The sequence below is a fragment of the Pogona vitticeps genome, chromosome 3 (genome assembly GCF_051106095.1).
Source record: "Pogona vitticeps strain Pit_001003342236 chromosome 3, PviZW2.1, whole genome shotgun sequence".
NCBI classification, from domain to species: Eukaryota; Metazoa; Chordata; class Lepidosauria; order Squamata; family Agamidae; genus Pogona; species Pogona vitticeps.
In genome coordinates, this window is record NC_135785.1 from 235,746,075 (window position 1) to 235,773,425 (window position 27,351).

At 39.5% G+C, this 27,351-nt stretch overlaps 1 protein-coding gene across 1 annotated transcript in view; it reads left to right on the forward strand.

The window, feature by feature from the left end:
• Window positions 1-7,655: 7,655 nt before the first annotated feature.
• TEX55 (testis expressed 55) overlaps window positions 7,656-27,351 on the forward strand; it is a 55,376-nt gene continuing 35,680 nt past the window's right edge. Inside the window, exon 1 of the mRNA XM_078389970.1 lies at window positions 7,656-12,678. The gene's annotated coding sequence lies outside the window, so the exon portion shown is untranslated. The remainder of the gene's footprint in view (window positions 12,679-27,351) is intronic.

Here is a 27,351-nt window from a genome sequence, read left to right on the forward strand (position 1 = left end):
GCCGGCCATTACGAAGCTTCGCTGAACGGTGAGTATTTGGCCCATCTGGAATGCATTAAACGATGTTTAATGCGTTCCAGTGGGTTTTTTTGATCCGTTCAATGATGCTTCAGCATAGCGAAGGTTAATCCGGAACGGATTAACCTCGCTATGCGAGGCACCACTGTATCTTTATCCATCAGTCTGACAATTTTACAGCCATTTGGAATGAGGGTCTCCTTTTTTCACCAGAAGTTCTGCCTCACATCGTTTGCCTTGTCATCTTGACATCCGCATGTGTAAACTACAAGTAGAACTCCAGTGATTTCATATCCGGCTCAATTAGGATTATGTCAGATAACAGCTTTTGTAGACTTTCCAGTGGTCTATTGATCTCCTGGATAACGCCCTTGCCCTGTTAGCAGTTCATTGACCTAAAATCATGTGGCTCAAGAATCATCCCCTACGTAGGTGAGTGACAGGCTTCATACTGGAAGGGAGGAATCTTAGCATTCCTGTGTTTGTTTACACCATTTCCTCCAGATGATCCCCAGCTCCATTGTCTCTTGCTATTTCCAGAGAGGTGAAAAGGAAATCTTAGCTTTATTAGCATCAGAAAGGTAGCTGAGTTCTGTTGCGTTTCTGGTTGGCCAAGAAAGAGGTTCTAAGGAAAAGTTAGGACGTTATATAAAAGAGAGAATGGCAAGCAAGAAGGGACAATATTGCAGCAAGAAAAGAGAAGCAAAGCTAGAGAGTGTGAGAAAATTCAGACTGCAGGGGCAAAAGAAGCTAAAGGCAGAAATAGATATTACAAATAAACTGCCGTTTGAGCTGCAAACAAGCTAATGTTGGAGAAATGTGATTCAAGCAGACTTTTATGTCTGAGAAATCAGACTTCTAAGGGACCTCATAGTTAAGTCCTGAGGACCATTGACAAAGCAAAGTAAACTAAGAACCTGTTCACATTGGCATATAATTATAACATATACTTCCCTGATAGCACTGTTTGGCATGGTTAAAAAAGACCTCATCCATTAGTGTTTCTACTTAAAACTATCTGTCCTCTTTAAGAGCTGGGCCATATCTTTCTGGCACAGGGCTAGACCATGCAGTCTTTTGGGGATGGTTCCTGGAAATAGCTCTTTGTTCTATTTTTGTGGACAGGTTGTTGTTTAGTCATTAAGTGACCCCATGGACCAGAGCACACCAGGTTCTCCTGTCTTCCACTGCCTCCCGGAGTTTGGTCAGATTCATGTTGATAGCTTCAATGACACTGTCCATCCATCTCGTCCTCTGTCATCCCCTTCTCCTCTTGCCTTCACGCTTTCCCAACATCAGGGTCTTTTCCAGGGATTGTAGACCAAGTGTTACAATATTTGGCACTGAAGGGCCTTTTAAGCCCTGGACAGATCACACCAAATTTCCCAGTGTAAAAACAGGCCTTATTTTGCAGCTTCTGGAAAGTGAGAGGAACTTGAGCTGAAACACTCACCTTTTAGTAAATCTTTTTTAAAAATTAGCAAAATAAAATTGTATACATTGTTTATCCTTGGCTTAAAGACTTAATCTTCATTTCATATCTTATTTCCTTGCCATCCTGGTTGGGTAACAAAGTCACAGATAATAAAGGAAAATCAGTGAAGATATGTGGGGGGAAGTAGAGAAGTTCAATATCATAACAGTAGTGAGGACACAGCAGGGAACAACAAAGCAGGGAATCAAACTGGTTTGCCTGCCCCCCTTCCTTCCCACAGAATAGGCTACAACTTGTACTAATGGAGACAGTAAAATAAAGAATCCACTGTTCTTATCTACCATGCTAAAAAGAGGTTTGTTTTTAACTACATTGCACAAATGCTGTTCCGTTATTTTGTTCCACTTTAATGATTCCAATTCTAACATATAGAAGATGATTAAATCATCCCCAGGAGCTGGTCAAAAGAGCAGGGGGTTGGGAGGGGAGGAGGAAATTTCCAGTTGATTAATTCTACCTCAGCAGTTGGCAGGTGGATAATATGTTATACAAAAATAATAGCTAGTTCAGGCTACATGAATTAATTGTCCCGGAAATGTTATTTTTCAAATGTTTCATTTGCCAAGAAGGACAAGATAGTTTCTGAGTCTCTATAGATAAGAACAACATATGTTTCAGCAGAATAGAGCTTCATCATGCAAATGTGCCTTTGTTTCTACTGTTTTGATCTGCTGGCTATAGCATTTGCCCTCAGACAGTTGGATTTGAGATAGATGTTCCCCACTAAGCTAGTAGTGATTTTTAAAATCGGCTTTCCTGAATGAGGCTACCTGGGGTGAAAAACATTCTTATGAGGATTTTTTTTCATCACTTCTGCCATTTCAACTGCTTAGGCATACTACCAGTAGTGTGGGTGAATGGGCTGGTTGGTTGATTTTGACCGGTCATTTCCAAGTTTATATTAATTTGGGAATAACACTTATTAGGGCTTATTATAAGGGTGCATAGAGTCAACTACACAAGGGAAAGCGATGCTCTGTTCCAGTGAACCAAATGTGGAGAAGGACACAGATTGTGTTCACATGTAAACAGCATTTAACTCAAAAAACTAAGTGTGAGTTGAAAACTACTCACTTTGTGAATTTCCAAAGAAGCAGCCATGTTAATCGGTCTCAGCACACTGGCAAAACGTAAGAAAAAGAAAGCGGTGGGGGGAGGCAAAATGATGTGGCATTTAAAACATTCTATTCAATTAAAAGGAATGGATACAAAATTCTCCTCCATTTGCACTGGCCCTGGACACAATCCAGGAGTTTTTCCATCATGTGTTAGTTAGAATAAGTGCAAGAACACCAAGAGGGTGATAAACAGAGTGATCACTTATAGATTGTTATAGTGCTGTGCCTAAAATTTGTTCTATGAGAATTTCAACCATTCACATTTAATTTCATATTTAAAAAAAAAAGAATTTGCCTTTAAAGAAAAAAGTGGAGAAATTTCAGAGACATTGTCAGGGATGAGAGCCAGGATACTTGTGCTTCTCTTACTTCTGAGGTGGCCAAAGGGTATGTGGCACATCATATCTTTCACTACATAATCATCTCTGTGGCAGCCAGCAGTCTTCCCAGTGGTCCATGCTTCATTTAAAACCACAGATGAGATGTCATAAGCTTTTTTTTTTCAGATCAGGAAGTGTAGGCAATTTAGGGTGATATAGAATGATGAGATGTGTAATAAAAGGGTCATAAATGCAGCATTCTTGATCACCTTACAGTAAGTTCAAAAATAAAAGCAAAAATAATTCTAAAGGGCTCTGAGAAGGAGGCAGAAAAATGGATGTTTCTTGCAGAGGAACATAACATTTTGGGAACCCGAAGGGCAGATTATGTCACAGCACTACGGTAGCCGCCTAGAGTGGTCTAGTATGACCAGATAGGCGGGACAGAAATAAAATAAATAAATAAATAAATAGCTTCATCTTCTTCATGTCTTTCTTATGCCTACCCCATCGCTACAGCTGTGATACAGAAGAGCTGTGTTAGAAGCATCTGCAGTAGAAACAGAATGCTTCAACAAAATGTGCTAAAAATGTAAGATTTAGGAGGCCAAAATAAAACAAAAACCCATGAATAGTGAGCCCAGATTTTTCAGAAAACATTCTTTTAATAGAAATTAGAGGGGGGGAGTGTGTAGGGGGATCAAGGACAAAAACTTGTTGCACTAAAGACTATTTCCATGTGAGCTTTTGTGGATCAAAATCCCCTTCATACGCTGTAGAATATCTACAGTCTTTTCCCCTTTCATTTTTGTCAATGTGCTAAGACAGACTACGACACTTATTACTCAGGGAATTTTTCTGAGAAACATTCCAAGATTTTTCTTCTTTGTACTCCACTAGAAGTAAAATGACACATTTGCAGAATTTGTCCTAAAATTTCTCCACTTTTTCTTTTCTTTTTGCTAGCTGCAATTCCCCTGCCACTATGACAATGCTCTAGAACAGTGGTTCTCACTCTTAGGTCTCCAGGTGTTCTTGGCCTAAAGCCTTCGCCACTAGTTCTGCTGGCCAGGATTTTTGAGAGTTGGAGTCCAAAAACATCTGGGGATCCAAGGTTGGGAGCCACAGCTCTAGAATGCTTCTCGTTAGTGCCATGGATGAACAAAACTGGAGTCTAAGTTGCCAACACACTTGCTTTTGTTACTATTTGTAGTTGGTAGCATTAAGAGTAGTATTATGCTACAACTGTAGCCCAGTATATGAGACTCAGCTCTGAGAAAATGTCAGAGAATTTCTCCTTCGTATGAAGAAATTGCCTCCCCCATTCCCATTTCTCTTCCAAAAAATAGCATGGAGTGTATGGAAGGGTCATATTTGTCCAGATATATATTTTTGCCTCCAAGTAAAAACACATCCTCCAAGATCACTTCATCCTTCAAGGAGATTCATTTCTTCATTTCTGTATGCAATTGAGAACCAGCAGTGAACCATCTTGACCCATTTGTACACATAAAGCCAACTGGCTGCAGAGGCTTCTGAGGTCAAGTCAAGGTTTTATCCTCTTTTAATCTGAATAAATTTCTTAGACTAATAAACATGTGTTTTTCCTTTTCTTTTATTATGTTCCTCCTGACTGATTATTTGTAATTAAGGCATGTGAAAAATTTAATAAAGAAACCAGCTAAGGCTTTACTCAACTTGTAATACCAAAGGACCGTCGTATCCCTGGGATTAGTACCCACTGTTTTAGTTATCCACTGCCTGAAAATATTAAATAAAACCCCCCGCAGAAATACATTTTTCAAGGTGTATTATCAGAACTGGCCACTGTTCTATGTGGAACCAGAGATTATGCTATAGATAGGTTTGCTATATCTGTGGTTTTCAGCACCCACAGGGCAGCTTGGAACCACTCTCCCACAGATATTGTGATCCTATTGTATTACCCATTTAGGCCTCAATTCCTTTCCTACCTAACGAAATGGCTTAAATTATTTCCAGACATATTAATATGGACTCTTTCCAGTGAATATCTGATCAACCACCTATCAAAGAGCTATGAGCTTCAAAGAGGACAGAGATAGGCTTGAATTCACAGCTAGATCTTTATATCCGCAAGAAGAGACAATCAAATTTTCCTTGCCTTTTTGTTCTCAGTAATAACTGTGTTTACTTTCTGCTTCAACCTAACATCACCAGCACATCATCTGAAAGAACCACACTTGGATATCTGTTGATTCTTCCCCTTTACCATAACTGAGACAAAATGGGGGCCCAAAGACTGTGCGATAGTCTCTCTCTCTCTCTCTTTTTCCCCTCAATTGCTTGTTTTTCATTTTCTTTTCCCTTTGCCTCTCCACCCCTCTCTTTTTCTTTCATCTTTTGCAATATTTTGCCTATTGAAGGGAAGTGATCCTGTATGTTTAAGCAAAATTTTGTTATCCAACTAAAGGGATTGCCCTAATAAGAACTATAGATTTTGTGCTTTGTTTATTAGTCAACACAGCTGCCTCTGCATTTTAATTGAACAATGAAATTGATTGGTAAAGCTACAGTTTCATCAACTGTTTCTCCCATCTATTGTTCCTCTTGTCTAGGTTTCATCTAAATTTAACTGAATGGGCAAGGTACTGAAGCACAAAAGGTATACATTTAAAGTTTCACCATTAAACTTTGCCCTCTCCTTCTGCAGGGCTCATGCACATGGCTCCACTTGACATCTAACCCAGGCCTTCGAATGCTGCCTTGCAAAATCTCTTGTGGTGCATGTTTTAGTCAAACGGTGCTAAGAATATTTGGAAGATCTCCAAGTGCTCATTTGAATGTAGTTTATCTAGTTTAATTCATGAGCTGCCCAAGGCTAGATTCAGCCCTAAGGATTAGTTTTGGGATCACATTCTGTGCCTTGAAAATTTGTTGCAGGGAAAGAGAGCAGAGAAGGCAGCTCATTTTAGACAAACAGAATAGATGCCAGTATGGTGGGAGACACAATAAAGGACACAACTCTTGGTTATTGTTGTTTGTTTTGTTTTTTAACAGTTGCCTAAAGTTAGGGAATCTGACTTTGGAGCCAGAGTGTGGGAGTTTGATTTCCCACTGTGCCTCCCAAGAGAAGAGCCAGCCTATGTTGTCTTGAGCAAGCTGCACATTCCTAGGGCACCCCTAGAAGACCGGAACAATAAATCACTTCTGGTACTCAATACCTAGAAAACCCTGGAATCAGTTGCAATAAATGGGAATTGACTTCACAACACACAATTATTATTGATTAAGAAGTACAGTGGAAGGTGGGTTATAAAGAATAGCATAATGGGAGTCAGAAAAATTACCTGTATAGTTAAGTGCAGACTCAGTTAAATACATTGGCCAGTATCCTGTTAGAAGCAGGCACTGCATAACACCCTGCCTGTTGAGTTTCCTTGCAATCCTTAGCACAAGCAGGGCTTACCTTATTCAAAGCAACAGGACATCTGCTTACACAAAGGAATAGTGAATTCTTCCCTGAAACAGCCCAGCCACTAGTGAAAAAAAAATAATTCTGACTTTTAGTATCTGCTGAGTGTTGTTTATTTACTGTTCTTTGCTGATGTTGGTGCAAATTTTCTGTTATTTCTGTCAACAATTTTTCCATCAACTAAGTTAAAATTTCAGCACTGTGGAACATTCATGCAGTGTTGGCATCATTAGAAAGCACTGACTGAAATGCCAAAAGATTCAGGGCATAGGATCAGACAACACAGAGTGAAACATTGAGCTGGAAAGTGGCCCGGCTGCCCATTGCATTCCACTGCAATTCCCTAGCCTCTTGTAAGAAGAACAGGCAAGTCAATACATTGAACGAGTTGCTGAGTAATAACATGAGATGGCTTACTAATTTGCACATCAGTGCCCAACTCAGGAGCTACCAATATCTCTGCATGCAGTTTTGTATTCCAAGCACATAGGGATTCTTTGGGATTTCAAATAGTCAGGTAATAGCCTGGCTGGTCTAAAGAGCCAGTATGATTGCCAGAAGGTGAAGCACAAAGGAGATAGTTCCTACTGAACACCTTGTTCCAAGGATGGCTTGAGCTGAACTGAAGATTCTACGTTGACAAGATAACTCAATGAGCTGGAGCACCAGGTCATGACGCAAGAGTCCAATTCTCCACTGAACCTCGTAGAAAAAGAGCAAGGCAATGTTGGCAAAATCTACAATCCTGGAGCACCCCCACAAGAAGGGAATGGTGAACCATCTCTGAGTTGACTATACCTAGAATGCCATGAAAATTGTTCCTGTAAGTTGGAATAAATTTACGGGATAAAAACAATGTGATGGCACATTAAAAACATATACAGTGGGGTCTTGACTTGAGAACTTAATCCGTATTGGAAGGTGGTTCTCAAGTCAAAAAGTCTGTAAGTCAAGTCTCCATTGATCTACAGTGCATTGAAAACCGATTAATTCCGTAACAGGCCGTTTTTGTTCCATTTTGGGTTTTTTCTGGTCTGTAAGTCAAATCTCAGTCTGCAAGTCAAACCTAAATTTTGCGGCCAGAGAAGTCTGTAACTCAAAAAGTCTGTAAGTCAAGCCGTCTGTAAGTCAAGGGTCCACTGTACTGCAAGTCCACGACCACTACATCTAGGCTGCATCACTTTAAGTATAATAAATAAACGTCATGGGCTGTCAAGTTGATTCTGAGTTATGGTGACCTTTTTCTGGGTTTTCTAGGTAGAGAATGCTCAGAAGTAGTTTAACATTCCCTTCTTCTGGGGGTGTCCTGGGACTGTGCAGCTTGCCCAAGGCCACCCAGGCTGGCTCTTCTGGACTGTACAGTGGGGAATCGAACTCTCAACCTCTGGCTCTGAAGCCAGAAAACTAACCCACTGTGAGCTTTCCAGCCACCCCTTGAAGTAGGAAGCCTTAAATGGACAACTGCAGGCCTCAAACTTGGCATGCTGCCACTTCTCAAGGAGGTCCTGCCAGGCATGCCATTGACATTGGCATACTGACTCCTGTGAAGCTTTGGGAGGAAGGGAACCCATCACAGTCCAAGAGCCAGGTCCAGGACACATCAAGGCGCATGTGAGCACAGAGACGTCAGGTTCAGAGTGCTGATTCTTTGTATTCAGGCTTATCAGCTCTGGGGTGTCAGATCTGGAAGAGTGGGGTCTAGGTTAGATGTCTCCTCTGCTGACGCCTTAACCTATGCCTCATGCTGGATGCAAGGGACATGATAGGTCATGGAATACACTGACATATTTCTCTGTACCTTTCTCCTAGAGCAAAACTTAATCCTCCTGTGTAATATTTTGGGATGAGTTATTTATCATGGCACAGATATTTGACCAGCGACATCCATGTGAATATCCATGCTGCATCAAAGCATGTTGTGTTCATCCAGTAGCCAATCATTTTTTCTATGGTAAGTCCCAAAGAAGAAAACGTGTTCAGCAGCTTCCTCCCAGGGTGCTCCACAACCACTGTTACACTGTAAGGGATCACATATTCATCATGACTAGCACCACTGCTAGCTCTCATTCTCCATGAAATTCCTCACTCCTCCTCTTGTAAAGCCCTTCAACGTCTTCTGGTAATGAATCTGCAGTTCATCTATTGAGTAAAGAGCTACTTCTTTTCATTTGCTCTAAATCTCCCACTATTCAGCTTCGGTAGGTGACCTTAGTTCCAGCAATCAGAGAAAGGCATTTTTGCCATACCGTGCATAATACTATACATCTACCATGTTCCTCCTTACTCAGTATTTTCCCCTGAGCTAAACAGTTTTGAATATTGTTAACTTTGTCCTTTTCCTCATCCTGAAGTTGCTCCAGCTACTTCATTATTTCGGTTTCATTTCCTAAACATTTTCTAGCTCTACAATTTTCTCTCTCTCTTTTTTCCCCAAGTATAGTGAGCAAAACATATAAGTATTCCAAGTGTCATTGCAGCATAGATTTATATACAAGCAGAATGATATTGGCAGTTTTATTTTCAATTTCAGTTCTAATGAAATTGAAAATAAAACTGCCCTGCCTTGGATGGAATTTGGCTCTTTTTTTTACAGTTGCTGCAAACTGGATTGACTTTTTCATTGAGCTATGTATCAAAACTTAAGATTCCTCTTTGATTATTAGCTGCTAGCTCCGATCTCATGTGTTTATGTGCATGTGTAAAATACATACATAAAAGTTGGTATTCCCCCCGCCTCCCCCATATTCATAACCTTGTGTTGCTTTTTCTTCAATCTCACAATGTTTACCACACACAGGTGGACAGCTCCAGTAAGTTAAGTCTGAGACAAGTTTTGCCACTCAGTACCAGCCACAGGTTGCACGTTGGCAGAAAAAATGTTTGACGTAAGTATCTATTTTCCTTTCCTTCAAACACGGTCTATTGGGTGGGTGTCGCATTTTGGAAGCAATGCATAAACAGTCATTGAAAGCAAGCAAAATCCATGCTTTAAATACTGTTTTCTTTGGTTAACCGCTGCGGTGGTGTCGCAACCAGTTTTTCAAGGGTGCTGAGAAAGCAAAACAGCCCTGGGGCTCCATGATCCCCACCTTGGTCTATCTGATCTCTATTGCCTCCGTATTTATTGGTATATTCAAATAGCTCAAAAATACATGCAAGACGGGCTTTGACATAGGCTATGTTGTTGTATTGTCAACTCAGCTTAGCCTTCCAATTTTCTTTGAAATAATGCTTTCTACCAATTTATCATTAACCAGCCTGTAATTTCCTAGCGACTATTTAATAAAAAGTAGAATTTATTTTGGAAAACAATACCGACACATAAAAGCAGTATTCTGTGTCACTGAGTAATCACTACTTCCACAGCCTGGAAAAGCTAGATTTGGCGGAACATCTCTTCCAGAACTGTCCAGCTATTATGGCCATACCTGTCACGGATTCTGGGAGTAAAGTTTCTTTTTTTCTTCCAGTGTCAATGCCTGGCTCCTTTCCATATGGCACAGTAATGAGGGTGTTGTCTGCATGAATACCTCATGCCAAATCATTTGTGATACATAAATCTGTATAAAGGATATATTTGAAAAATGCATTTCTTATCTGCATACATTACAGGCTGGGGTTATATGTAAGATCTGCAGTGCTCTGAATTAGCAGATGTTTTCTCTTTATGACATATAATATCCAGGTAGCCACTGGATCTTCCTTGAGTACAAGAAAGGTGGCATGTTGCCCTACTCCCAGCCAAGGCAGATGTAACATAGGTGTCTGCTTTGAACAAAAACAATAGAAAAACATTTTTTTAAAGAACAGTGAGGGAGGGAAAGCTTAAGAGGTAAGCATACTGGATTACAGTGGATCCTTTAGATATGCTTTCTTGATTCTCTCTACATTTAGTCAACTTGTACTTTTGTAGATAAATTGCAGCACTGCAAAGATGCTGTTACATCTCCAATGATCCCTGCTTCCAAAAGAAACCAAGGTGCAAGTAAGTTCTGTTCCTGAAATGTAAGCTATTTGTCTTTTATCACAACAAGTTGGGAGTCCTGAGGGAATATGGAGAAGTGGGTTTTTTCCCCTACGACTGAGAAAGAGCATCAAAGCTTGTTGTAGGTGATCTTCACCAGAGGGAGAGGGAGCAGGAGAAAGACAAATAATCCTGATATTTCTCTCTCATGTATTTTTAAGTTCTACATCTAGACTGATTCTCTTAGGTTTCCTTCTTCTGTCCAAGGCCACTTCCTCCTCCTTCTCCTGCTCATTACATAAACAGCTACCAGTAGACATGGAAGCCAGCAATAGAGACTTTTCTAAGTTTAGAGTTCTTTACCTCTTGCACTGTCCATAAACGGATTTCCCAGTTAATAAATAATGATTACCTTTTCCTACAAGTAAAAGTATCAAATAATCCTAGCAAATAGTACATTCATCTGTCTGACATAAAAATATTGATGTGAATACTCGTGATTTCCAGGACATCTGCCTGTTACAATTTATTCCTATTCTTTTTCTTTTTTTCTTTTTTCTTTTTGTAAAAGACTTGTGTAACCCTTGTTTCATAATGGAGCTGCCTCCAGTAGCCTGTAAGTTGTTCTTTGTCTAAGCTCACAAAAAAAATGAATGAATGAAAAAAAATGATGATGAGATGAAAAGGATCTATTCTTGAAAATCACACTAATTGCTTCTGTTTAAAACAAGCAATCTTGTGTGACTGCAGGACAATGGTCCAAGAGATGGCTCATGGCCAGTATAGTCACATGATGATAGGAAGGTCAAAAGAAGTCTCAAACTGCGTATTGAAAGTGGGGATTTATTATGCCTGAAAGTCACTCAATACATTTTGACCAAGAAATAAGGGAGAACCAAAGCAAATGAAGAAAAATTGAGACAGGGGGCTCAACAGTCAAGAAAAAGTGGGGTTTTAGGGAGCAAGATGGTGATAAACAGAAGCTACAGAGAGCCTAGCAGGCCAAATAAAGGGCAGCTGGAGCAACAGTACTAGAAATAGGATTGCAAGGTCTCAGAGCCCTGGCTAAAAAGTAAACCACTTTGTGTCCCACATTAAGTCAGTGGTAAATAAATCCATGAAGCAAGTAAGCATGCAAACAAAGAAGTCAGTCTCAGGAAATACCTATGCTTCCTTGGGGTTCCAAATACAGACACACATCTAAGACTGCCTATTGCTAGATGAGGAGAAAGTGCTTTTTTGGGGGGGAGGGCAATTTAATTATATGCAGTGTAGTGTACTGGCTGGGGAGACCTGGGTCTAAATCTCATCTCAGGCAACGGAATCCACTGGGGGAATGGAATTGGTAAAACCATTCCTTAAAAACTGTATTTCACTTATCCTCTTAGGGGTTGCTCCAAACTAGATGGCGCATAACATTCAACAAAGACTTTTACACTTAGGTGTCCATATCCTCCCTATTGCCAGTAGGTAACACAACAGACTGCCTTAGTACAAAAATATGTCTCTGCATGTTCCGTGCCAGGCAGATTTTTAGGAAGTAGTGCAGGAAATAAAATGTTATCTATCGTGTACAATGTTGCAATTTCCCTGCAGGTAGCTGTGTTACTCTGCTGCGGGAGGGGAGGGGGAACCAGACGCTCATCTGTCAGCCCCAAAGACTATCAACAACACATAACAACCACTGATTGTCCACCATCGTTCTGGATATTTCATATATCTATTACATAATCCTACCTTTCTTCTTGCTGTATAAATGGTTGTTCTGGTTATGCACTATGCATCTGAAGAAGTGGGCTACAGAGCATAAAAGCTTGGTCTCAGTTTTATCCCTCATTTCACAGAGAATGGGAACTGGCTCCTGTAGGAACTCAACCCCAAATCACTATATAGAAAGAGCTAAGGGAGGGGGCCAAAAGGAGACGTTTAAGGGAAAAGCTGCAGAGAATAGTTAAAAGGGACGAATTGTCTTCTGGACCAATGAGAGTAGGAAAAACTGGAGTTAATTCCGTTTTCCTTCTCTTTATCTGTTGTTTTGGGAGGTAATACTCCCCTCAGGAGGGAAAAGGCAGAGGATGTTGCTGTATCAAGCAGCAAGTGTGAGAAATAATACTATTCAGTACACTCTATCCTAAACTCTTCTCCATGGTCCTCATCCACAACCCTGATTTTAAATCTACAACTAGTATAGACTCTACTTCATAGAGTTCAGCCACACAGTCAGGTTTGGAAAACAAGCAAATCAGATGCACAGCTTTTAAAAGACAAAGGGGAGAGGAGAAGAAAAGCAGAAGGTGGCAATAGCAAAGGTAACTGCTGGAAATTTTTCATATTCCCTCATACATTTATATTAATTATCTGATGATTGCAGGAATGTGGATCAAACCTGAAGGTGTTTTTCATTTTTCTCCCATTTGTTAAGGGCTACTTTTTCTAGCTACTTTTTTTCTCCCTGGTTTGCCCTCGTTTTGTAACTGGGATAGACGCTAGTTTAATTTCACAGAAAGGAAAGAAGGACAGATGGTTCTCCTGTGCAAAGCTACCACCACGTAGAAAAATGATGCTGCCCCAGTGATGCAGAGACTGTGAGTTTTAATGCAAGCTTTATTTATAATCCAACCAATGCAGGTTGGTCTTAATCTGTTTCTCTATTGGTTCCTTCTCATTCATTATTATAACCAAGCTTTTAAAAAAAATTCCTATTGGGACCAGTTCTGAAGGCAGAACATTTATAAATATACACAAAATAATCAAGTCCCTGAATGTAATACTGCCATAATATTCTGCTTGTGTTGTAAAATATAATTTCAATTCTGAATCTTTCTTGGGTATGGTACTTGTCTGACACATAACAAGAAACTGCTGCTCTATGCTGATTTATTAATTTATCTTCTATGATGCTTCTTCTGAGTTTCCCCCGAGCATTGACCCAATATGCCCAGAACTTTTGAACTCTGCTAACAAATTGGGAAAGAAGAACTCAGTGTTTCCGAAAATGATATATCCATTTCAGTCCTTTTCTTTTCTTTTGATGTAAAATATTGTTTTTCTGTATGTTATGATAGTACCAGCTACGAGATAAATCTTTCTGTGCAAATAATTCTTGTCGCTATAAAGGAAGAAACCTAAACTGGCCAAGTAAGAATGAAGGATCAAATTGGCTGTGACAGATGGCTCCTTTTTTTATTTTCTCTAACTTAAAAAACAAACTAGCAACTGAAGAACAAGCAGAAAGTGTTATGTGTGGTGGAAATGAAATATTTCCTAACCTTTCCCCTTCCAGCTGTTTGTGTGCACAGAGTAGTACCTCCTCACCCCCTCTCAACGACTTTCCCATCTGCAGGCTGAAAAGATCTTGGGTATTTTTAGTTTCTCCTTCCTCTATTCAGACTCAGGCCCTGGTGAGAAGGCTTTTTGGTTAAAATGTAAAGGAAAGAAACACAGACAAAAATACAGTAACACAAAAGAACTGTGTGGAACATCTAGTTTGAGTTCAGGCTACCTTTCCAGTGTTTCTGAGCATTTTTAGACTTACTGAAAACGAAGTATAGAGACTTTATGAGCACATCAATATATATTCTAATTCTGTCCACTTTACTACTATGTTAGTCTAATGCTTTTTCCATGTCAAGCCAACCAAAACCATTAGACTAACATAGTAGTAAAGTGGACAGAATTAGAATGAAATATACCTGTATGGAATTATTACGACAGCAGCACTGGTTTTTCAGTGGGGTTGTGCCCTCCATTCATGGAGTATGAAGAAATTCTCAGGGAGGTCCAAGAGATTTTCATAAAGGGGGAAAATATTTTTAGACATCTCTTAGTGTCTTAATTGTACATATGTTCTTCTGGAGCTACTAGCAACTAGTTTAATTTCACAGAATTGTATGAAAATGCCCTGAAAGTTTAAGGGAATAGGCATAGCCTATTATATATAGCTATATAATATATATAGCTAATATATATTAAAACAAACAAATAAATGTATATGTGTATATTAAAATAAATAATAATTTAGGAGTCCAGGGAGGGGAAAACTGATCTTTTGTGCTCACTGAAGATTTTTGTGCTACAACTTCAAGCAGTATAACCTTCAAATAAATGAGGAATAAGTCTAGCAATGGCTTTTGAGGCTAAACTATATATGCTTTTCTTATGGAGTCCTTTGCTGGAGTACTGGCCAGATCCTGATCAAGACCCTATCATGACAATTAGGGTTGTGATACTCTTTTGACTAATGCTGCATTCAAGAGTTCCTTGGAGTCCAATGTGGCTTGCTTCCAGGACTTGTCTCTAGAACCTAACCTCAAATACCAGGAGGCAGAAAGATAATTGAAATCCAATTAATTCAAGCTGAATAATTTTTACCAAGGAAGTAAGCAGATTGGACCACAGATGCTACCTGGGATTCCATTGATAGCGCTGAGTCCAAAAATATGCCCAGGCTGCGCACCGCATCCTTCATGGAAAGAGTGGTTTCCCCGAAAGAAAGGGAAGCACCCAGTCCACAAAAACTAATGACCCCCACCTGCAGGATTTCCATCTTGTCCAGGTTCAGCCTCAGTCTGTTTTCCCTCATCCATCTCAGCACCGTGTCCAGGCAGCATTCAAGGGATGGGACAGCATCCACTGCAGAAGGGTGGAAGTTATATGAGAGTTGTAGTCCTGCCCCTGGAGGGATACCCATTCTCCACTCCTGCAGAATGTCAATATATCCTAATAACACCTCCAGTGTGTTGTAATAAGAATAAAAAACCAGCCTGTGTAGTCATGGGAAAACTGTGCAATCCCAGGACACGCCAAGAAGAAGTTAATTTTAAACTAATTTTGTATATTCTCTACCTCAAAACCCTGAAAAGGATCACCATAAGTCAGAATCAAGTTAATGGTACACAACACAAACACACACACTGATTCTGAGAAATATCACAGCTTCCAATTAATCAAATATATACCCAGAGACTGGAAAAGTCACTTTTCTGCTCTACAACTCCCGGAATTCCCAGGAAAGCATGACTATTCTTCCCATCGATGCCATCTCCCTCTTTAGAGATTTCTTTCTAGTACTCGTACAACAAAATTCGAAACACTGCTGAAGACAAAAGATACTCAGTTGTTCCTATAAGTCACAAAAGTATTTCAATGTATCATTTTCCCTCCACTCCACCACCCAGTTTCTCTTACACCTTTGGTGATTTTTCCGTTATTACTGTTTCTGAATTTCCCTCATACGATTTTCCCCCTCAACTATCTCTGATGTTACAGCAAGCAATGAAAAATATTCTATCCAGCTGAAACTGCAGGGAGAAGCAAAATATAATTACTCAAGTGGGAATTAAGCCAGAATCTCAGCACTAACACCTCCGTGCTTTCAAAAGAGAGAGAGAGAATGTTATAAATCAGGAGGCCTGATTTATGGTGCATTGAAAAGATGTCAACTCCTGTTGCACAGTACAGAGTTATTTATCTATTTATTTTATTGCATTTTGAAACCATCCACTAACCAGAGTGCTCCGGCTGTTGTACAGTATATTAAAAAATATAAAATTCAACTATAAAGCATGACTAGGGAGGGCAGAACATAAAGACATGATAAAAGAAAGCAAGAAATAATAAAAATATCATAGCATATGAACCTCAATTAAAATCAGCAGCAAGATAAGGAAGGAAGGAAGGTAACAGTAGCAAGATAAGAGAGCTAAACACACTACACCAATATTAAAGTCCCAAAGAGATTTGATACAAGGGTGGCGGCAGTCTAGCTGGAGAAAAATATATATTGTAGTGCCGTTTGATACAAAAAGACAGAAACAGCTAACTCTGCATTTGAGAATTGAGCCCAGGGCTAGCCTCTGACAAGGGGTGAGTCCTTCCCAGTTGCAGAGGCTGGTCATTCCAATTTCACTGAGGTAGTGAATTCACTCCAGATTTTTGTATGAACTTTACAGACGCTATCCGAGGTGTTGAACTATATCCCTCAAATAAGTCCAGCACCTTGGATAGCTATTTTGAAGTCCAAACAAAAGCAGTTCAAACTACCTCAAACAGGAGTGGATTTACCACCCATACAATATTGGAGCCACAGGCCTCCACTGCTTCCCATCAGCCCCAACATCACCACCAATGACCTGTGGCAGATGCCTGTGAGTTCTCTGCCATTTAAAATGTCCCAAAATGCCATATTATTGTGAGGTATTTAAACATTTGTTATATTGAAGCAGTGGAGAATGAAATCTACATCACTTTCTCCAAAGAGAAATTTAAAAAATGATTTCTTTAAAATATGCTGCTGACAAGATCGGCTACAGGCTAGATTACATGCTGGCTGCAAGAAAAGCATCCACCACATTTTGCATTTCCCACAGTGCCCTAAACTAATGTCTTTCAGTGGAAACTGCCAAAGCTGGGAAAAGATTAGAGTTCTGAGAATACTTCAGCCAGCTCTGAGAAGTGCCAAGCCAGATCTGTGGGCAGATGTATCTGAATCTCAGTCCAGAGGATGAGTCTTAAATTCAGAAGCAGGCAGCTTGCATTTCGGCTCGAAAAGTCAGAAGCTGCAACTTTATGGGCGTCAGGCAGAAAGTACTGCTCTGTCATTCACACTTGGACAGAACGGCCAGCCTGGCTAATGTAGAGACATAGTGTGGCCACCTATCAAAGGGGCTCATATACCACAGTCTTTTTTCTAAGCATCATTGTTTATCTGGCAGGGAATGGTTTATTTTGCACTGTTTCAGCTGGTATTGATTCCTCTATTTCCTGGCATGCATCTATCTCAATCATAGGCGTGTCCTACCAGTCAGGTTGCTGGTTATGTTAAAGCAGCATAATTAGCCTCAACTGAATGTCTGTTTTCACCCCTTCCTCTGAACATTTTTATTGCTTCCTAAATTTATTTATTTTATTTATTTACAATATTTTTTAGCCACACCATTGCCAGTGGCTTCTGGGCGGTGTACAACATTAAAACTTAAAAACATTTTAAAAGACAATATAAAATAGCATATATTAAAATAATTCTTAAAACATTAAAATTAGTAAGTCCTGCTGCTCATATGGCCAGCTAGGGAATACTGTTTAATTAAAATGCTGGCTGAACAGAAAGGTGTTTGCCTGGCGCCGAAAAGCCAAGAGTGTTGGAGCCAGGCGGATCTCTCTAGGGAGGGCATTCCAAAGTTGGGGGGCAACAACCGAGAAGGCCCTATTTCAACATGCCATCCCCCCTCACCTCTTTCAGGGATGGCACCTTCAGAAGGGCCTCCTGACCTGATCTTAGAGGACGGGCAGGCTCATATGGAAGAAGGCGGTCCTTTAGGTAAATGTAGTGCTGTCTCAACTAACTGCTATGCAACTTTTGGAAAAGAAAAAAAACCAGGGCAAATGGAAAGGGTAGGAAAGACAGCAATGTTGATTGGATGGGGCTGCATTCCTGGTGGAAAACGAACCAGTTGGGAAATGTGGTGTGGACTCTTTCAGTGGACTAATTGATTGTATTTGTGTGGGCAACTATAGCAATTTTACCACCAGAAACTAGCAGAGCCCAAGTTTCTAAAACTTTAAAGCCAACTGGGCATTCCCCGCTGTGTAGTTGCAGCAAGAGAAGGAAGGAGGGTTTCTGCACATAGAACACTGGAAACTGCCTATGCTGCTGTGGAGCAGGTTCAATATCATTAAACATCATCTAGACCTCTTTAGCACTACCAGCTGTTCTCGAGTTTCCTTGGCTAAAATTCCTGTACAGCTGAACACTTCGAAGGTTGCGCTTAAATAACCAGCTGAATCAGTGTTTAAATACTGCATATGTAATAACTTTACAGAATAGTTGTAGACATTTATTTCCTGGCTCTGCTCTGTCACTGCCTCTATTAGTAGCAGTTCTCCATTTGGCTCCTGCAAGTTTCCTAGCAACATCCTTACATCCGCATTAACACCTATTATATCCATAACGGATGCCTTTAAAATAAATCAGGTAGTGTGAAATGCTGCAAACCTGAGGATTCTAAACTAGATTATTTGGGGGAAAATCTGCTTGCTGAAGACAAATAAGACGCTTCTCATGTACCAGATAATATACCTGTTATCTCATGATTTTTGTATTCCCATTGTCCTTCTCTAGGCAACAGTACATTAATGAGATACTGACCCCACACCCTGTGTATGAAAGCAGTGATTTCAGCACCACAGTCAAGTTCCACTTTGAACTTGAAAAGAGATTCAAAGGCTTTGTTATAAACAACAAGCAGATACTAACATTCCCAAAACTGTTAACTTATAGCTGCCCATCCCTGCTCTAGACATCACAAATCATTTAGGCAATTTTCTTCCATACTTTCTGGTCTGTTTTTTTTAATTTGTTTTTTTTTTGTTTCTTTTTGTTTTGTTTTTGTTTTTAAAGCTCTCTCTGGAGCACTGGGAGTGTTTTTAATCCTATGTGTATGTTTTTTAAAGGAGAAAGCTCCTTCCCCTTCCGTAAGGAAGGTTAAGTGATAATGAGTGATGTTTGACTAAACATTATGTCTTCTCTTAAAAGGGTGTGCATGTGTGCCCGTGCTGTTATCATTATGCTAAAATTAAAAAGTAACATCCTCAAGCCTTGCTACGTGAAAATGTTATGAGTAACACTAACAAAGATATTTTTAACAAATTACTTCCAAGTTCTATATATGACAAACCGTATGTTCTTATAACCAAACTTACCAAAGTAAATGCAAACTAAGGGACCAGAATTGAAAACCTATTTCAGATCTTTGCTTCAGTGGATTTACGTACTTTTCATACTTAAATTGTAATCCACCTTGAGTCAGGCATGGGAAAAAAAGATGGAATATAAAATGAATGAGGAAAGAATAATAAAATATGCTGCCCACTTCCCGTTTATGCAACATGTCATTCTGTGGTTTATGCAACATCAGGGCACACCTGAGAGAGAGAAAATATTAGATGGACCTCTTCTCAGAATCAATCGGCACACCATAACTTAGTTGTTTAAGCTAAATCAAAGCAAAATCACTGGGAACTTACAAGAAAATGATCAGACACTGTATACTGATAGAGCAGAAACCATCCATATATGAACAGTGTGATAGGATAATGCTGAGTATCCTACCACACTACCATGGATCAGTTATAGATTGTTTACAGCATGTCACTTAATTAATTTTTGCTAAAAGTAACTTTTAAAGCTTCAAGCTGTGCTATGTAGCTCTAGCAACTGTACAAGAAGATCATGCGGGGAAACGGCTCCAGGCTGTGTGGATGTTTCCCTACAAAGCCTTCTTCACCACAGATGTCCATGCTATATGCTTGAACATCAAGAAGTAGAAGCCAGCATGAGTGATACAAGGGCAGGGCTTATTGATACATCTCTGCTCTCAACCTGTAAATTTATCTGGTCAGTTTCTCTTTGCTACTCACTGCTGTGTCTTCCTTCTGGCCAGCCCTGGCCGCTGGTTCCCTCGCTCCCTCTCCTTCTCCACTCCCTCCCCTCTCCGTGTATGTTTGTGTGCCTGTCTATCTGTCTCTGTGTGCATTGGCTAGGCTGCAGTGAAAGCTTGCAGTCTGAATTGTTTAATATTTTTTCTCTGTCATGCTAGCACTATGCCAGATTGCAAGAAATAAAACAAACATATTTTAAAAATAACACCACAGCAGCAGCTGCTAGTGGTTGTGAGAGCCAGCCAGTGCGACTTGACAGATATAATTTACACCAACAGAGGTGTTCCAGTTTGCCAATTTCTCAAGCAATAAATGGCCCTCTTGTGGCCCAGTAAAATAACAAAAACATGTTTTCCATGCAAAAAAAGAAAAGAAAAGAAAAGAAGAAGGAAGGAAGGAAGGAAGGAAGGAAGGAAGGAAGGAAGGAAGGAAGGAAGGAAGGAAGGAAGGAAGGAAATTCGCACCCTGCTTCCCTGTATGTCATGTAATCAGAATTTTTAAAACTGATTTGAAACATGCTTAACCTGACTCAAGATCAGGTTTTTTTCCCTACATCAAGCTCTTAGGCATCAATCAAAACCAACATGAAGTAAGTCACTGGAGTAAAACAATCTAGTAAACATTTGTGTTCTCAAAACCATCAAATAAAACCCTTTTACTGCAGTGTAAAAGGATAAGTGTTAGTAGCACACTCAGTAGAAAAAAAATACTGCAACTTTTTTGAGCTGGGAAATCTTTTCCTTCTGTTGTTGCTCTACACTTACCACATAGCTACTAAGAGGCGTCAAAATGCCTAAACTTATTATCATCCTACCCATTAAGACTCCCAAAGCAAGTAACACTGTAAATAAGTAAATGTTTCAAAGTTAGGGAGATGTTGCTCTTTGAAGTTAACTCAGTAAATTAATAAAATCACAGTCAGTGTTCAAATTGCCAGGTTTCATTTTGTGAGATGTTAGAGGGAAATGTGAATGATGAGGCAGAGAATCTCAAGAGTCTAAGAGAACAGTTTACATTAGAGATGGGGACGATTCACCATTTTCCCGAGCCATCCCACAAAGTTGGCGACTCATGAAGCACAAAGTTGCCCCCATGAAGTGACGAATAGTGAAGTTATTCATTCATTTGTTGGGGGGGGGTATTTAAAAAACACCCCGACCCCACGTCTGCCTTAAGGGAATCCAGGCTGCCTTTTGCAAAGATGGCAGCTGCAGCTTCTCTACCCTAAATGAAGCCTAAGCCGCCATCCTTGCAAAGGGCAGCCTGTCTCCCTTTTTACATGCCATGGTTACGGAGGCCAGATGGAGACCTCAGCGGTGGCAGAGGCAATTACGGTAAGGGGAGTGGTGGGCTAGGGTAGGGAGAGGAAGGGTGGGGGATAGGCTGTGGGGGTGGGTGGCTGCCTATTGGCCCGCCGATCAGTTGATTGATAGGCAGAATGTGTGTTTTTTTTAAAAAAAACTGGCAAATATTCATCAATCCATATTCGTTGGGACTTAAAATTTGATGAATACGGATCAGTGAATATTTAACGAACCGGCTATTTTTTTTGTCAAAAAAGCCAATCTATTTTTATATTCATCCCCATCTCTCTTTTTAAAATTGTTGTTGTTGTTGTTGTTGTTGTTGTTGTTGTTATTAACTACAACATAAAACACATAAACCAAAAGAGAAATCAGTTGTGTTCCCCACAACCCTAGTCAGGACCTTTTGCAGTAATCTTCTTCCATTTTCTTTATTCTTCTACTTCCTTTATTGTCCTCTTTTCCAGAACTGCATTGATTCCTGATTCGGAATTTTTCTCTTTTCCTCTTGTTAGCACATATTCAATAAATCTGCCCCATATATCATTAAAAATATTTTATCTCTCCTTTCTTGACCTTTAAATTACAAGTTAATTTATCATTTATAGCAATATTCCATATTTCATTATACCATTCTTCAACTTGAAATTCAAGTTTTGATTTCAAATACCTGGCTATTATTAATCTGGCTGCTGTTAACAAATCGGTAATCAACTTTCTACTCATCATATCGTATTCCACATTTAAAAGTATTGATAACAAAACTATCTCAGGATTAAATTCTATATCACACATATCAGTTAATTCCTTAAAGATTAATTTCCAAAATCTTTGTACTTTTTCACATTCCCACATATTAAAGTATGTACCAATTTCCTTCTCACATTTCTAGATGGGAGGTATATTAAATAAATAAATAAATAAATAAATATAAATAAATAAATAAATAAATAAATAAATAAATAATAAATAAATAAATAAATAAATAAATAAATTTCCAACAGACATTCAGATAATTAGCATTAAGTTATTCAATTTTATTGGTGTAAAATACTATTTTAAACTTACTTTAATTTTTTTTCTTTTCTTCTTACTGACATAAATCATAAAACCCTCATTTTCCATATCTTCATCCATTCTTCACCATTTATTTTTCCCTAAATCTTGTTCCCACACTAACTTTAATCCTTCATTCTCGATCTCTTCTTCTTCTAAATCTAGCAGGAGTCTATAAATTGTACTTACTATACTCTTCACTGACTCATTCATCTGAATATATCAATAGAAATTGTTCATACTTTGTACATTCTTTACCTTTGTTATACTTCTTTACCCATTCATTATTCCATCTTTTGAACTGTGTATAATTCAACCATGATATATTCTTATTTCAAAAAATTTGTTTCATTTGATTTTTCAGTCTAATTTTATCCAACCAATCTTTTAATCTACTCACTTTTTTTCTTTAAATAATTCTAAATAGACTTTCATATTGAGATAGGAAAATTCTCTATCTCAGTAACTAATCTTAATGGAAAGTTAAATGAACATAGATTTATATATACAGTAGTGCCTCGCAAGACGATTGCCTCGTGGGACGATTAATCCGCAAGATGATGTTTTTTTGTGATCACTGTTGTGCTTCGCAAAATGGTTTTTCCTATGGATGATTTTCGCTAGACAATGTTTGGGTCCGTGCTTTGCAAGATGGGTTTTTTATTTTTTAGACCAATGCTTCGCAAGACAGTTTTTCCCCAAATTGGAACGCATTAAATAGATTTCAAAGCATTCCAATGGGGAACCGCATTTCGCAAAACGGGTTTTTTTAAACCGATGCTTTGCAAGACGGTCCCCCCCATTGGAACTCATTAAATAGATTTCAATGCATTCCAATGGGAACAACGTTTTGCAAGATGAAGTTTTCACAAGGCGACAATTCCCCCCCATTGGAACACATTAAATAGATTTCAATGCATTCCAATGGGGAACCGTGTTTTGCAAGACGATGTTTTTGCAAGCCAGTGATTTTCACGGAACAAATTAACATTGTCCTGTGGGGCACCACTGTATACACTATTCATCCCCATCTCTAGTTTACAAGCACACTTACTTATTTAAGAAAAGTATATCCCAAATATATCCCCTTTAATCTAAAAGATATGCAAGGTGCTTAAAATAAATTTTAAATAAACAGGAAATACAGCCATAAGAGAGGCTAAAACAAAAGTAAAATAATAATGCAGAATAACAGCAATACAGAGTAACACCTGCTTTTGACTAAAAATTTAGGTACCTGAATTACAGCAGCAGTGATGCAGTAGAACAAGTCCCTCTTGTTCTATCTGCCAGATGGTGAGAATCTAGAGCAGGGCTCAGGTTCAAACGTTTATGTGCAGGAGATTCAGTTAGCGTTTATAGATGGAATGGGGAGCATCTGACCATTCCAGATAAAGGGCTGCAACTTCCAGAGGCCCTTGCCAACATAGCCAATTATGACATATGGTGGGAGTTGTGGGCCAATATCATTTAGATCAGTCATTCTCAATGGGGGCCATATGGCTCCCTGGGGGACCCTGGCACATTTGAAGGGGAGCACAAACTGCAAACAATACTTCACACACCACTTTATAAGGATTATTATGTGATTTGTACAATCTTGATTTGGCCTATATTTTTTTTCATATTATGGCTGAGGTTAAAAAAAAGGTGAGAACAGCTGATCTAGATAAGCTGCCACCAAACCTAAAAGCATCCCAGACAAAAGAATTCTAATAATTTTAGTAATATCTAACTGTTGTTGCACAAAACAACCATGATGCTACATTATAAAACAAGAGAACTCATACAGGGTCGGATACTAGACTCAAAAAATGCTAATAAACGCATTTGTCTTGCAGAGCCACAGCCTGGATACATGAAGCAGGACAAGGTATTAGGCACTGCATGCCCCCTAAACAGTGATGTAATGGATCCAAGTCTTGTAGAGCCAAAGCTCCAAGATTTTTTAGGCAGTAGGAACTATGACGCCACCCACTATAATCCTCTCTCCAAGCTGCCCTGCTTCCTTAGATTAGTTGTGATTTTCACAGCATTGAAGGAAACAGGGATTTTCCCAGGAACATGGGCTGAAACTGTACTGTGTAAGTTACATGTGGAATGGTGATTATATCATCAACAGGGACAATTTTCAGTAATTAAAAACTTCTTACTTCTCTCCCATGTTATCACGGAACAAAGGAAGGCTATAGAACAAAGGAGTCGACAGCACAGATGTCTGAACCAGCGGAGCCTACAGGCAATGCCCTGAGAGCTCTTTTATTTACTTAGCATGATTACATAGGATGTTGTTAGAATTCAGATACGATACTAGGTACCTAATCATAACCAGGATTGGCTGAAATAACCCTTTGATCTTATGCTCTACTTCTAAGCGAAAGGGCTGAAGAACGGGTTGCCCCACCAGCTGGCAGCTGCCATGTCCTGCCAGGAGTGTATGCATGTCACTGGAACAGAATGCAGCTACAACCTTTAAGCAGAGGTTTCCCACACCATGGCTTCTCCAACTTCTGAGTAAACTCTTTCATCATGTGGATGCTGTGCGAACTGTGGAATGGGAGGAAGATGTCTTTAGTTAGCAAAAACCGCTGCCACCAGATGACATTACTAGCAGAACAGACTTGCTGTAATTAAGGTTTTCTCTTGTTGTCCCATGGTTCCACCACTTTCACACAATGAAAGAGGTTACATAGGAGTCAGAAAGCCATGGGACAGAAGCAGGAAATTTTAAACTGCTGATGATAGTATATTGTTGCAACCATTGTCAGCGATGGGAACTCAAGTCATGGGACCCGCTGTTGAGCTGAAGTCACACCAGTGACTTGACTTGGACTTATTTATTTTATTTATACCCCACCCATCTGGCCTATAAGACCACTCTAGGCGACTTGACTCATTTTTGTTTTTGTTTTGTTTTTGTTTCTTTCTTTCTTTTTGTTTTTTCCTGTGTTTTTAATGACTCAGACTTGTGATTTGGAACTCACCCACCCCTTCTTGATTTTAATAGGGACTCGAACTTGGTATCAGAGACTCAGACTTGGGACTTGGATCCAAAGCCTTGCCAACATCCCTGCCTGTTGTAACACAAAATATTTCAGGGTGCTTCAGACTGGAATGCGTAACTATAGAAGACCTGCTCCTCATCTGTTGATAAGGACCAGACTGGCTTCCTGCACTGTAAGGGACAAGACGGCTTAGATGAGCATCTGCACATCTACATTTACCACTGCAACAGTGACCTCAAGGGGTATAGTTAAAGAAGCATTAAGTTTCATACACAATAACTGTGATGCTGGTGTGATTGAAACAATTGAAAATACGTATTATTTTTTCTTGCTAGTTTTACCAAGAAATATATGCTAAGTTTATCTTTCCTCTGCTTAGAAGGTTTCTGGGCAGCTCTAATGTTGAGACTGCTTAGGAAGCTTCTTATAGATATCAATGTGCAGTCTACACTTCTTTGTTCAAAGTTGTTGCAGCTGTTTCTAAGATTCATAAAGGTATTCTAAGCAATGTTTTAAAATTTTTAACAATACCTAAATCTGTAAGAGATCATTTTAAAGGATTTTAAATCATTTATCTACTGTTGATATTGTTTATTCATCTGATAACTGGAATATTTTCAATCTATTGTGACACTTGCAAATTGTCTATTGTGAATGAGCTGGTCACTGACTGTACTGGTAAACTGAACTGAACTATTATACACAATAATGCATCAAGCAATTATTTGCTGTAATCAAGGACTGTAAAATTACTATCACATGAAACCCTACTCTGTGATATCATTTATCACATTAAGAATTGTTTATCTAGGGCTGGCATCTTAATAAAGAATCCTTGGCTGATGAACTTTTAAGCAATTAATTAATACAAATTCAAATGAATGCACTTATTATCCATACTTCAATGTTAATGGCATAAGTGAACAATCCCTGCATTGTATTTGGAATGGGCTACTTAAATTAGAGGACTCTGAATGGTGCCTTCTGAATTTCCTAAAGTACTTCAGATTAAAACTGAGGCAGTTTAAATGTTGCACTGGTGCTGATACCTTCCCAAACTAGCCATGCTTTGTATGTTTGGTAGGGAAATGGGCAAACAGGCAAAAATTGCATCTCGTCCTATGTGCCCTGAGCCTCTCTCACCCTAACGCTATTGAAATATACCCTACCCAAGATGCTTTCCAAACTGGAATGTTAAACTGGGCTGCACAAGTTTTCCGACCCCAACTTCTGATGCTTCATCAAGCATGGGTGGTTATGAGTTGTGCCATGGGAAAGACAGTTCCCATGATCTGCAGTGTCCATAGGAAGTGACCTAGTCCCCAAGTTTCTACCTCTAGAGCCAATGCATGAGGAATTTTCTACTGCCATCCATTGCCTCTGGAACACTGGGAATGGACAGTAGTGGATGGAATGTTCCAGAGGGGTCAGAGGCTGAAAGTATCAAGTTAGAAGCAGGCCAGACTGTATAGGTACAGTGGACCCTTGACTTACAGACGGCTTGACTTACAGACTTTTTGAGTTACAGACTTCTCTGGCCGCAAAATTTAGGTTTGACTTGCAGCCTGAGAATTGACTTACAGACCAGAAAAAAACCAAAATGGAACAAAAACGGCCTGTTACGGGATTAATCGGTTTTCAATGGACTGTAGGTCAATGGAGACTTGACCTACAGACTTTTTGACTTGAGAACCGCCTTCCAATATGGATTAAGTTCTCAAGTCAAGACCCCACTGTATATGGATGTAGAAACAGAATCATTCTTTCTCACACACATTTTAGATTCTTCCTCATTATGTTCTAGTGCTTTTTGGCAGGGTCAACCCAAGACATCTTGACCAAGGCCAAAAAAACACAAGAGAACATCCTGTTCCCATTCTGCACACACAGCTGGCAGTTGCATGTTTCTTCCATCGTGCTGGAAGACAACAGGCTAGGTTTGGGCCTGCAGAGTAGGCCATACAGCACATGGCCTGTTCCTCCAACGTCTTGCTGCTGTCTGGTAACATCAATTGCAGGAGACAACTCCCTCGAGCGGACTGTGCTTTGGGTTGATATGAGGGGAAACACTGGCAACTCTTAGATGTTTCTGGCCTAGAGTTCTCATCAGTCCCCATCAACATAGCCAGTGGGGAGGGATTAGGAAAGCTGCAGTCCAGAAACATCTGAAGGGCCACAT